The sequence below is a fragment of the Labrus mixtus genome, chromosome 11 (genome assembly GCF_963584025.1).
Source record: "Labrus mixtus chromosome 11, fLabMix1.1, whole genome shotgun sequence".
Classification (NCBI taxonomy): Eukaryota; Metazoa; Chordata; class Actinopteri; order Labriformes; family Labridae; genus Labrus; species Labrus mixtus.
This window is the reverse complement of record NC_083622.1, coordinates 4168823-4182761: the sequence shown is the minus strand read 5'-3', so window position 1 is coordinate 4182761 and position 13939 is coordinate 4168823. Positions and strand designations below refer to the sequence as shown.

General features: G+C 43.5%; 1 protein-coding gene across 1 annotated transcript in view; it reads right to left on the bottom strand.

Annotated features, from left to right (window-relative positions):
* Nucleotides 1-6592: 6592 nt before the first annotated feature.
* The window catches only part of nod1 (nucleotide-binding oligomerization domain containing 1), a 475392-nt gene continuing 468045 nt past the window's right edge, over nucleotides 6593-13939 (bottom strand). The window contains exon 13 of the mRNA XM_061049642.1: nucleotides 6593-6604. The gene's annotated coding sequence lies outside the window, so the exon portion shown is untranslated. The remainder of the gene's footprint in view (nucleotides 6605-13939) is intronic.

Genomic DNA, 13939 nt, shown 5'->3' with positions numbered 1-13939 from the left:
TACAAGGTGATGCTGGGAGAAGATTTTTTTTTTTTTTCTTGTGAACTTGAAGCTGTGTGCTTGTGCCTGTTTTGCTGAGATAGTGGTGAAGTCCAGAAACCCATCTCACTGCTATCTGTGGCCTACACACACACAGACACTCACACGAACGCACGCATTGATGGGTTGTTGGAGGCTGCATTTACACATGGAGGGCAGGCTGCTCTGGACACACAGGGAGATTGGAGGTGGGGGGGGGGGGGAGGCAGGGGTCACAGGAGCTAAAAATGGCCAGAGAGGAAAGGAAGATTGAAAAATGGAGGGGGGAAGTGGAAGCGGAGTGGTGTGTGTGTGTGTGTGTGTGTGTGTGTATGTGTGTGTGATGTGTGATAAGAAGCGCTGTGCTGTAAAGGCTTTTGAACTGACCTGTGTGTGGGCAGAAGAAGGTGAGGAGTGAAAGTTTTCAAAACGGACAAAGTCAAAGGATTGAGGTTGTGTAAATGAAGCCTCATGGATAAGGAAACCAAGAGTAGAAATGATGCAAAAGAAAATGTGATGAGTTTGTGATGGGAAAGGGGGTCTCCAGAAAAGGATTAGGATGCTGATTTGATGAAAACGGATGAATTGGTTGAAGAAGCTGTGATCGTGTGACGCTGTGATTGACATCAGCCAATCAGATTGCTTGAAAACATAAACAAATCAGCACTGTAAAGCAAAAAAACTCTGGTTTTTCTCATTGCTCATCTTTGCCCACATTTGCATTATTGCACATTTTCTATCTCGTCTTTATTTGTATATGGAGGTCAGTTTATTATTTTAGTTGATATTTTCTTGTTTATCATCATTATTCATCATTATTATCTTATTGTTTCAGGTTACAGCATAAATTCATCAGATAAAGGGCATTATTTTTATGAAAATAAAAACAGAAAAACGCAGTTTGTTTTGGTGATATATGAGTATTTTAGGAGTAAATGATTTCATTAGCAAAGGTTTTAAAAGAACCCTGCATGGTTTGTATACTTGTCTTTGTTATTTCAAAACATTCATACAAAAAATGTGTCCAACCTAAAGTTTATTTACGAAATTGTTTTTTATGTATTTATATGTATAAATAGATATGTATTTTATGTTCTCCTGCAGCCAGATGGGGAGCAACCTACTGTCCTCCAGGTTTCATCACTTTTCTTTTGAAACATCACATAGCTTAACAAAATGATGTCATAATAATTTTCAAATGGGGTTTTGTAACCATTTATGAACACAAAGAGAAATAATGTAGTCCCAATTATATGTATGTCTGTAATGGCCCACCATAAGGCGTCCCTATGGAGCTTATAACAACCCAGAAATTGACCTAATAAAGCACATTAAACATATTAACATAATCCCTTTTCACACATACACTGCTCCGGATATTCTCCTGACCTGGCTCTTCATATGCTCCTCACAGCGGGTGACTATCCCTTTCAGACGGGAGGGGGGGTAGGGGGTCTCCTCAGAAAGATGTGACTTAAAAAAAGAGTCCTCTAAACGATGCTACAGTATAACGAGAGTATTTGCCTTTATATCAATGCTACATGTAGTTCAAGCGTGTATACAGTCTATGCACCGTGCAGCAGTCACACTATATAAATGTCACTCCCATTGGCTTAAAGTGAATTCTCCAGATAATATCCTGCTGTGTTCTCACATCAGCTCACTCAAACATGTTGTGGAATATATACTAAGTGTCTGGCAGGAGAAACTCTGGGTGAAGACCGACTGAAAAATGTGGCTGTTTGTGTTCACACATTCAGCTCCTCCGGGAAATGTCAGGAGTTTTTCAAGAGTTTTCTGCAAGTATGACAGCCCAAATAGTCAAAATGAAGATATTTTAATCAGACACAAAATAACTAAATAATGAACAAAAGTCAACAACAGATTTAATCAAAAAGACAACACACATTCCCTGACTGAGAGGCAACACGCAGCAGTCCCAACTCCTTAAGCCTCTGGCTTCACCTGGCTTCACCTGCCTCAGTAGCTTCACCTGGGTGTGCCGGAGACAACAGAAAGGGAGAGGGGACAAACAGCACAGGGAACAACATACAACCTGAACATGACTGATGTAAAAACAACATTGAGAGACGTAACACTTTCTTTGAAATGTCGACTTCACACTTCCCTTCAGAAGGTAAAATAGGGTGTAAAACTGCTCTTTCAACCAATGATTCAGAGGACCTCTTAAACTGTTTATTGTCTCTTCATTGTCTGCTACCTTATTTCATGTCGTTGGTGGTGCTGTGTACTCTAGCAGAGCTAAATAAAATTAAGTTGGATGGCAATACACCGCTAGGTTGATAGCTCCCTCAATTTCGGACTACAGAGCCTGTTCTCTGAAAGGTCAGCGCTCTCAAGATGGATTGTAATTGGTCAATGTTGCTAATTTGTTCGTCAAACTTTAACAAAGTTGAACTGTTGGCAAAAGCCAATCCTAGCCCGATACAAGCCTCCAAAAAATAATGGTTAGTAAAGGGAGATCCTGTAAAAATTAAAATGCCCATCCAGTTTTCATCCTTAATGTCAAATAGCCATTTCAATTAAGAAGCCGTTAATTAAAAAGAAGACTTTAAAGCCTCTAACAGAGACTGTGCTTTTTCCATTTCGACTAAATGTCACCCAAACGTGCAGTTGTTAAAGGTTCTGAACACAAAGACGTTTCCTGCCTCCACAGTTCTAGATGAAATTCCTCCGCATGATGTCGCATCATTTAGCGCTGGGTTACAGAAAAGTGGAAACACATCAACAAACAAAAAAGCACACAGCCCAAACATACAACCAAAACATGACGTATACAACCAAAACATAACATATACAACCAAAACATAACATATACAACCAAAACCCCTCTCACAGCACAGCGACTTACTTGAGTCCGCTATGTGCAAAATCAATCAGATAATGGCTGAAGAAATTCCACCGCGCTCTAAGCTATGAAGTGTTGATGTGAATTTCAAATACTTTGAGGCAATGAGGCCATGCCGAGGATCTCTGTCCTCCGGGGCTCAGCTTTGGCTCGCTTCATGAGCTATCATGTTGTGCCCGATGAAGGAGAAATAATGCCTTTACTTCCACTTCCTGTCCTGGCAGTGTCACGCAGCACTGTCTGTCTCCGCTTCCCAGTCCTGCAGGCCTTCCCAGTCCCCGTCTGGAGGGCGGTCAGGGGGGCTAAAAGCCCTCTTCACATGAGAAGATAATACCCCTTCTAATTGGCTATCGCGTTGGGAACTAGGCTTGTCGCTCCCCCTTCGCTCCCTCCTGTTGACTGTTCCTTGGCCAGCTCCAACAGATTATTATAGATGACAGATGCCGCCATCTTATGGGAGACGGCAGGATTATCTTGTTGTGGCAGGCGGAGCATGGAGAGACTGTCGGAAAAGGGTTTGAAACTGAGCACGGCGAACAAAGACACAGGCCCGAGCCAACAGACATGGAGGCTCGTATACGCTGCTCAAACACAGATAAAATGTGATAAAGCACTCGCACACTATAACAAAGCAATAAAAGCCACCAGTGATTTAAAACACCAGAATGATAAATGGAGCCTCAAGTGGTCATTAGCTGATCCAAGCCTGTGGGACAAATCATTTGACACTGAGAGGACAAGCCCCAATTTATCATCGGGAAAGTTTTATCAGCATGTCTGAAGAATGTCTGGCAGATGTGTCACTTCAGGTATGACACAGAAAGTTGTTTCAAATAAGGCAGGTTTTGGCGCAATACCTGCGATATATTTAGCATGAACAAGTTTGATCCAAGTTTCTGCACTGCCAACTTATTTTGGGGGTTAACTGCAAGGAAACTGCAAAAGGTCACATAATTCAATGTGTTAATGATGTAGGCAGTGACAACATGTAGGAAAACAATGTACTGCCAAACAACTGGAACTATAAGTGGAGCCACATGCTCAAACAGGCCATCTGGAGATTCTCCCTTCATGACATCACAAAGGGCAGTAGCCCCTCCCCCAGGTGGGTGACACTCCCACAGCTAGGTGTTTGTTCTGCCCTCTGAGTCTGCCTTTTCAACCGTAAACAATAGGGCATGGAGCGAGAAAGCCCGAGCCACCCGAGCCCTTCCAGAGAGGGGGCATGGCCAGACACAGCTCGTTTGCATTTAAAGGTACAGACACAGAAACAGCCTGTTCTGAGCAGGGCTGAAATAGAGGGGTTTATAGGCATGATCAAATACAGGATCAGATTGGATTAAGAACAAGAAACTTCACAGACATGTTTTGGGGAGCTCTGAGACTTATTTAAACTGGTTGAAAAGGAGTAGAATATGTGAGCTTTAAATAGGCGCCCAATTAAATTGCACTTCACTCTAATAGATTTTTGGCAAGATGGACAGTCAAACAAAAAAGAAAGATAAGGATATTTGAGTTTTCCATCCATTACCTATAATATAACTTGAAGATTATTATTTTATTTATTTGCACAGTAAACATTGTTTTTATGTAGAGCCTTATTTGAATGACAGGCACAGGTACCATGTTAATAATAATAATAATAATAATACATTTTATTTAAAGGCGCCTTTCAAAACTCTCAAGGTCACCTTACAGAGCAGAGATAAAAACAACAAGGTAACAATACAACGATAAAATTAACATTAAAAACACAAAAAAACACAAATGTACAGGAGGTAAAGGATTTATGAGACCGGGTGGATGTTGTGTGCCATTTAGGGGTCGGCTGGGGATCAGTTGTAAAGTCGGTTGAAATTGTTTCACTTTTATGCTGCACCCAAAAACACTAGCAAAAAATGTGACGTGCAGCAGCAGAGACGAGCGCCCAGCATATACGTTAAGAAATTAATGCGAAGGATCCAGAGTGTGACATTACTCTGCATCACCTCATCTGCTCTGATTATAAGCCATGTTCCACTAATACACTCCATGTCCCCATCCATCAGATATCATCATGAAACACACACACAGACACACACACAGACACACACACACACACACACACACACACACACACACACACACACACACACACACTTCATCCTCTGCCTGACTGATCCATTTCAGGACCTGACCAGCTGTTGTTAGTGCCCACAAAAGGTCAAAGACTGACCTTTACCTCTACTCTCAGGTACCACAAATCTCCCTTGAACAGCATGACTGTGAGTGCGTGCGTGCGTGTGTGTGTGTGTGTGTGTGTGTGTGTGTGTGTGTGCGTGTGCATGCGTGTACGTCCCAGGTTGATGTGTGTGATCTAGCGCTTCAGCAGAACGAAGCTGGCAGGCTCATTATCATAGTCCTACTCTCAAACAGATAAGGGTGGGATCTATCGGACTGAAATGATGGGACCTGAGTGGGCTTCTAATGGCCGCGGCGTTAGTCCGGCTTGCCTCTGTAAGTGGATTTCTACTGCGATCTGCTGTTTGTTTATTGGAGTGCCTGTTGTTCTGGATGCACTCCATAGAGGATACAAATTGCATTATTCACGGCAGGCAGGCTGGTAATGGCAAGGATGAATGATGGCCCCTATTTCTCTCCTGACAGAGAAGGTCGAGAGAGGAGCTCTATACAATTACACACAAGTTTGTGTTCGATCAGCGGATAGCCACGGGTGAAGTGCTCGCCATACACAGAGGCCTGAAGGATTGGGGTTTAGGGAAAGGACGGCTCGGAGTCTCTGACTCTCTCATAGGAATTTCAGGGTATATGAAGTGCAGCGTTACTAAATGAATTTTCCTTTACTGAGTTATATTCCCAACTATCAGGGGATTTTAGTGTTTTTAACTTGACCATTGATTTTCTTTGCTAACTCGATGTATTTTTCTGCAAACAACACGCCAACATAGCAAATTGATATAAAACGCATGATCTCCACTATTTCTTCTCTCCTTAACTTTTCCTTGCTCTCTATTTTTTTTACATTACAGAGTACAAAGTCGACAGTGACAGGATAGTTTTCCAACTATTTGGATCTGGATCAATCAGGTCAGCCATGTACCTTATTGTGAATAACGTGTATCCTTCAGAACATTTCACCCCCCTTCCTACAGCGTGTGTCGATCGAGACATGAGCTAATCAGACCTGTTCCTTTGTTTTCAACCGGACTGTATCATTTCCAAGGACTTCATAAAACTCATAGATGAATCCGACCCTCGGGAGGTTTACATGCACTGCTCATCATCTTGCCCTGGCTGCGAGTGATGCAGCCAGATCTGTGCCACAGCTGTCAGAAGTATAAAGCTGCATAACTTGCAGAAACAGCTGGATGAGCAAACGGCTGCGTCAAACACACATGGACTCTGACAAAGCCAAACGTCTGTCCCTCACAAGACCTGGACTTCTCCACAATCAGACCCAATGCTTCTCGTGAGATAAATGATAGTCCACCCTGGCCTTGCAGAACAAGAGATCTTCAGCTCTCTCCAGGGGAACACGTTTAAAGAAGACAAGCTCTTTGACTACAAGATCTAAAAAGCAGTCTTTGATGACATTAAGAGCAGATGTGTGAGATCGTTGATTAATGAAATAGACAGAAAATTCCCTGCTGAAAAAAGATGGATATTCTGTCATCAAAGTTTTGGAGCTAAAAAAAGCCATTATGGCAAAACATTACACTGAGGGCCTTATTCGTTATAGGATAGCGCTGCTTTTGCGCCTGTTTTGCAATTGATCAAAAAGACACAATCTATGTACTAATTTACAAAACACACACAATGGGTTAAGAGCATCCTGCTGCACAACCCCTCTGTGCAAGTCAGCATGAGAGCTCATCTCTGCAGTAGACGAGTAGATGTGCAGACAGCTTTTCTCCACATTAGCTCTACGTAGCTGGAGCGAATTATGCACAACTTTTTTTATACTGTTAGCGGCCGCGATCCATTCTTATTGATTCAAGCTCTCAGAATGTCTGTCTTTACTGTGCAGACAAACACACCTTCAAAATAGTGCGAGCACAGAGGAGGCTCAGTCAGAGTTTGTGACCCTGAAGCAAGTCATGGTCTTCCAGTGACTCCTGTGACCTTTCAAAAGTTTTGCAGAGACAGTGCTGCATGAACACAGCCATGTAGTCACTGAAATGGAGAAACTCAATTCCATAGCAGCGTGTCATGGGAACATGGATTTAGCACACACAAAACAGAATAACAACTAAATTTAGGTAAAACTTCATCAACAGGATGTTCATTTCAGAGCTCAGACCTCCTGGAGAGCTCTTTGATTTTATCAGAGCAGTTTTGAGATGGAAAGAGATTCAGCAGAGGAGACAGAGGACGGGGAAAGAATAGAGCAGGTTGCAAAAAAGACCAGAGGGAGCTGGATGATCCTTTATCAACAGGTGAAACTCTTCGACACTCTGCCAATTTCAACACAGTCCACATAATCTGTGCACGCTGCGTTCTGTCAGCGCCACAGTTTAGCTATGTCGGACGGCGTGCACCCTGCCCCACTGGGTTAGTTTCTGAAGCGTGAGTGAAGCCACAGGCAGCTGTTCAGACATCACAGGAGAACAACAAGATCACGCGGGAATAAAGAGAAAAACGTGCAAACAACATGTTTCTTGGTCTTTCTGAGGTAGCTTAGCTTTTCATGTGGTGGCTGCTTTGACGTAATGTTGATGACGCGATGGGATATACGATCGGGAGTCTGTATATTGTGTTTTATTTTGGAAATTGAACAAATGCTTTGTGCATTTCCTTGTCTGACTTCCATGTCCAGCTTGATTCTTGCTTGCAGCGAGCTCCGCCGGAATAGACTTGGTGCGTATTTGAAACGGAGCAGAGCGTGGGTGCGCCACTGGCACGAGTGGCAGCGGATGGTGCAGTAGTGTGCGGCGCTGATGGACCGCGACACGCACATGTGGAAATTGGCAGTCAGTGTGTAAAGACCTTAAGACCTGAACAATCTCCCCAATCTAATAAGGAATTCAATTAAGTCTTCCTTGTCAAATAAGACAATATTAGGTTTCATCTGATGCTTGATTAAAATCTGAGCCCAAGTACAAGTACATGCTCAGCATCAATACTTGACACATTCTTCAGACCATCGTGTTAAATGCAGCCACTTAGTTGTAGCATATTGCCGTCAGGGACTATTTATTTCTAATCAGAATGAAGCAGGCTGTGAATATTGCTATTTGAAGCATATAAACTTGACGAAGCTTCCTTCACCTGAGGGCTCTCGCTCTCATCAGCTACTTAACACATTACCTTTTTTTCATCGTCATTAATTAGGAGGAAGATGTTGCCAAAAAAAATGTTCTGTGCATGCACATGAAGAAAAAAGATTCAGTTTGTATGTTCAGAAATGAAGCCTGAATATTTACATGTAAGTCAAAGAGAGCAGATGAGCTGTGCTTCATAGTATGCAGTGCTGCTGTTCTATCCTCCCCTCTCTATTGTATTAGTGCCTATTAAAGCACTTTCTGAACTTTCTTGGCACAACAAATGTGGTTATGTGAAAAATCAGCCGAGCATTTTGTTGGAGCCATATGTCAATAAAACTTTGTGGTTGTCCTAAAATTCTACAAGACACCTGGCCTTGTGTCATGGGACATAAACAGTGGCTATAAAAAAATCAAAAATCACTGGTCGATTTAAAATGTTTGTCCTGGCTGTGGAAGAAATGAAGACCTGCTGGGTTTTTTGTGCTGCTGCTTTGGCTAGAAGCATGGACTGTAGATGTTAACGGACGAAGCCTGAGTGACGTCACCCATTTGCTCCTGCAGGGGGATCCGGTAGCTCATCGGTGGAAGTCGCCATGCTGGATATCCTGTCTCCGCTAACCCCAAATTTCCCAATCTCCTTGTGCGCCACGGCCCGTCAGCAGCGTGGTTTTGCTCCGTCGGACAGCGCCTCCTTCCAGGAAAGGTTCAGAATGTCCTTGTTATTGGCAGTCTTGAACCTGAACAAGGCAATTTTTAACCATAGACAGTGAATGACCACTTGGGTTCCAAAGTTGGATATGCAGCACGCTCTGCTTGGCTAAGACGGTAACTGACTGTGTACAAAAACTCTGATGACAATGAACGCCCCACTAAGGCCTCTTCCCATTTCAATTCAATCTGATACACAGTATTTCCACCCACTCAAATACAAAGTAATAAAATAGCCCTGTTAGCTGTTAATAAAAAGGAGATTCTTATGACATGTCTAACAACGCTGAAGCTAACAAATAACAGCAATGTAGCAGGAACCTCTATATCTACAGATCGGTCGTTTACGCTGTGCGCTTAAGCTGTCCAAGGCCATAAAAAGTTGAAAATATACTATCTCCATGGTGAGTGGCAAAATGAGCGTTTTCAGAAAATGTATGGGACAAGTGTGTGTGCCTTATATCTGCATTTCTGAAGGAACAAGAAGTAATGCAGAGCGCCACTTCATCAAGTCCATGGAGACTTCACACAGGATTTCACAGCGGGCAACATGCTATGAAGTGAAAAGATGAATGAGCTGAAAGCAACGCTTAAAAACAGCAAACTGTATCCACCCAGCCGACAAAAAAAAAGCCAAAGCAGTAACAAAGGCAACATTTAATGTGACGTACATCCCAACAAAGAACTAGAAGCCATTTACAGATAGCAGGGAAGGTGAGGGAAACAAATGGCCATGGCCGCGATGCTACTGGGGGACCCTAAAATTTAGAACAAAATTATGTTTTTGCTCTTGCTGATCAATAGTTTTTTACTAACAAATTTGCACAGGGAGTCTGTGCTTTTTAAACTTTGAGCGTCAACATTTGACAGCTTAATTCAGTTGTTTCATTTGTTCCACATTTAGACGGTGATGTCAAGCTCATGCGTAGTTTATGTTTTTTTTCATAGAAGATATTAAAGGTCCCATATTATGCTTTTTCTGGTTTTATATGCCCTTTAGTGTGTTTTCCAAGTGTCCTGTGCATGTTTAGGCACATCTATGTGCAAAAATTCAAAGTCTGCGGAAACCCGGCTTCTCCTACGTCCTCCTGTTAGCTGTAGCATTAGCCGCATGTAACGCTCGGTTCTAGCCCCCCTCGTAAAAAATTTGTCCGACGTCATTGTCAGTGTGAGATCACTGATCTAAGCCCATTGGCTCGTTGTGGCAAGCCCAGCAGCTCATGTTGCACGCCCATTAACTTCTGTAGCACGCCCACGATATGCCGTAGCCTGCGGTAGCACAGTAGTGCTAAGGTGCTAATGTTTTTGCTCCCCTCGGACGGAGCCAGTGGCTGCATTCCCAATATGGTAAAAGAGGCGGGACATTTCCGAGAACCGTGCTGAGCAACTGACCAATAACGACAGAGCGGATCGGCAGACCAATCAGAGCAGACTTGGCCCAAGTGGGGTCTAACAGTGGGGGCTCAGCAGAGCGTAGCTGACGGACTCAGAGCGGAGAGGGAGCAAGGAGGAGCAGTACATGAAAACAGACACTTTTTTCAGACTTCAGCTATTGTGAACGTACAAAAGTAGGTACATAGATTAAATATACGAACCCCAAAAAGGGCAGAATATGGGCTCTTTGAAAACAATCTTCTTGTCTTGATGTAGAGAACCATCTGTCATTTAGTTTGAGCACTGTCTGTAATTTATTTTAAGATAAATTGTCATGATAATGCGTTAGGAGGATTCACTTCAGTGTCTTTAGCGGTAGGTGTGGTTGGTAGGAGGAGAAGCAGGGTCAGTAGTGATGACACACCTGAGGGGGGGTGTGGTGGCTCTGTCTCTGTAACCTTCATTAGCATCACCTGCGGAGGAGCCGGCGGAAATCGGTTTTGAGTCGAAGAGACGCCACGAGGAAGACGCGAGAGAGAGAGACTGAATCTGAAGTAACGTTTGTTTTTGTTTCAACACTTCACGGGTTCTTTTTGCTCATGAACTAAACTGATATGAAAGAGAGGGCTGGCGGAGGAGATCGTACCCAAGTGACTCCGTGGATCGGGCTGTCCGAGTGAGCTGGTCGCGGCACGTACAAGGCTCTTTGGGGTGAGTAACCTACACGCACCCCTCAAACAGACAGGACAGTTGCACACACATTCAGGTAAGGCAGGATACACATTCACGTTTGCGCAACACGTAAGGAGAGGCATTAAGTTACGGGCTCACTGGCCTTAGCGTTGGGCGCGAGGATAGCATTTGGCTGTGTGGTTGTGTAGCGGCGTAACATAAATCCTTAAATACCTAATCCATAAATTAAACTTTCACGACGTATCTCGGTCCGAGTATAGAGCACGTGTTCACTGCTATTCTTAAACTGTCAATCTGCACCTACCTGCATCGTCACGCTGGCAACCCTAGCACCCCATCAAACCAGAAATCATGACAGAATGTCTGTGAAAGTCTTCAGCTGTGTCGCCCCTACTGCCAGAGTTTGGATGCAGCAGGCAGAGGAACATCGTCCTTTTACAGAAATCTATTGATTTATGGAGTTCATAATCTGCAGTGGCACAGAGAGGGGGGAGATGTGGCTCATTCCGGCTTTCTGAGACTTACACTTTAATGAAGTCATTTATCTCTGATCTAAGGCTCGGCTATCATGCCATCCATCCAACCACACACACACACACACACACTCCTGCAAACACATGCACATGAGCAGCACCATCTTGTCCTCTGAGTACATTACAGAGTGAATAAGAAGTGAGGCCAAAGATGACCTCTTCTTTTTTAAGATCTGCCATAAAGGTTTATAATCGGAATAATTAACATGTCCCAACTCGTCAAACACAGCAGTACACTCGCTATAAATTTAAGGAGCTCTCTATGGTTGTGATGGTATTTGGCATCTAAAAGTCTAGCCGAAGCCCTGTGATTGGCTGGCGACCATTCCAGGGTTTAACCCATCCTCTCGCCCAATGACAACTGGGATTGGCTCCAGCCCCCCCGCAACCCGAGCGGGAAAAAGGTATATATACTAGATAATGGATGGATGGATGGAAGTCTGCACCAGTGGTTCCCAACTGGTCTAGCCTTATAGGTGCCGACACTGACTCTTTAGTGAAAAATTGTGACCCAAATTTCTGATATTTTAATCAATCAGATTTACTTTATGAAATGTCTTTGCCTTTTGGACCTCAGGCGACACAGTCATGTGACAAAATATAAAACAGATCAAACTAGAGATGTGAAAAAAAAATAGTTTTATGTAAAAATCGAGATTCTTACTTTGAATCGTGAATCATGAATCGTGAATCATGAATCGTTGAATCGTCGAAAATAGATTTTCAGTCGAATCGGACCCCAAGAATCAAAATCGAAGCATGAGACACCCTAGATTTCCAGCCCTAGAACAAACAAGTTTGTATCCAGGCCGTGCCAGCAGCGCCACTATTCTCTGCTCTGTTTTAAATACGCTCAAGCACACCTCAAGCTGGACAGAATAGACTGAGCCGGACAGGAAGACAATGAAACTCACAGAACATCTGATGAATTCCAAAATAAAACACAGTATACAGACTCACAAAAGTATTTTCCATCACTCCATCAACATAACGTCAAAACAGGCACCAAATTGATTTTTGATTTTGATATACTTTATTAATCCCCAAGTGGAAATTCAGGTTCACACTCTGTTATTTATAGGGACATGCTTCTCACACACATAGGTCAGAATCACACACTTTCACAAACAGGACCTGTGGACATGTATTAGTGGAGAGTTGTCAGAGTGGGCTGCACACCAGAGCAGTTGGGGGTTCGGTGCCTTGCTCAAGGGCTCCTCTGCAGTGCTCGGGAAGTGCCCTGGCACCTCTCCAGCGACCAGACCAACTTCCATATTATGGTCCGCACTGGGACATGAACCGGCGACCCTCCAGTTCCCAACCCAAGTCCCTACGGACTGAGCAGCTGCTCACTGCTGCTCTCCACTCGCACTCTAGAAACAGAACCCATTGGGGCAGGGCGCGTCACCCTAAGGAGCTAAACCGTGGCACTGAATGCAGTGCGCCAGGACTATGTGGAATTTGGCAATCATGCTCTCTATACAACAACGCCTTGCAGATAATGAGTGAGAGGAAATCTTTCATAAATAACTCTATCAAGGTATCTACAGCGTAAGCGTGAGCTGCTGTATTTAACAAGTTCAGAGTAACAACGTGCTGAAAGAAGACGATTCACTCTGGAAGGGGGATGCGCTGAGAGTTTGTCAGAGCGGACTTAGCCCTACACATAAAGATGAAGAGATAGGATGTTTTCTTTTAAACTTGTTGATGGATTACAGTAGATAACACAAGCTTATTATTACATAAGTTATCTATTATCACTGGCACTGCAGGGCAGTAAATCCAGCTCACACAAGAGGAGATTCTACAATGAAGTCAAATGTCCTTGTTCAAACAGGGCTGCTGCAGAGGGGGCACAGCGATGTATTTATCTAGGTTACCTCATCTTTTTACCATTTTCTTCATTACACACTTTGTGCTCTATCTGCTGCCCCAGGTACTCCCAGTCCAAGAAGCTTTTGTGCGATAAAGAAAAGGATGAGTTTGGCAAATCTCGCTCACACATCATCATGTAAAGCGCTGGCACCCACCGTATCCTGCAAGTCATGAATAATGCATGCTATTCTGAGCTCCCCGTCTTGTTCGCATATGACCTATAGCCAAAATGATTATGCAGATTTAGGGAAATAAATAAATAATCAAACGTTATAAATGGTCACCCGGGGCATGGAGGACTACGGAGCATTTATCAGTCTGCGGGGGACAGAATGAAGGCAGTGTTTCCATCTGTTATTTCATTTATTTATTTTTTCTGAAGAAGTGATTGGCCTGAATTAACACCCTAATGTGGTGGCTGTTGTTTGCGCAAGCCATTTAAAATGTAATTATTTTCAGGCTGGTGATGGCAGCTGAAGCCTGCAGCTTGTGGATTAACTTGCCCGAGTAACGCTCAGACACAGTCCTGCAGTGAGTCTGTGACTAAGAGCAGGAAAAAAAAAAAAAACAGCCTGACTGAGAGCTGAAGACTCACTCAGCGACTG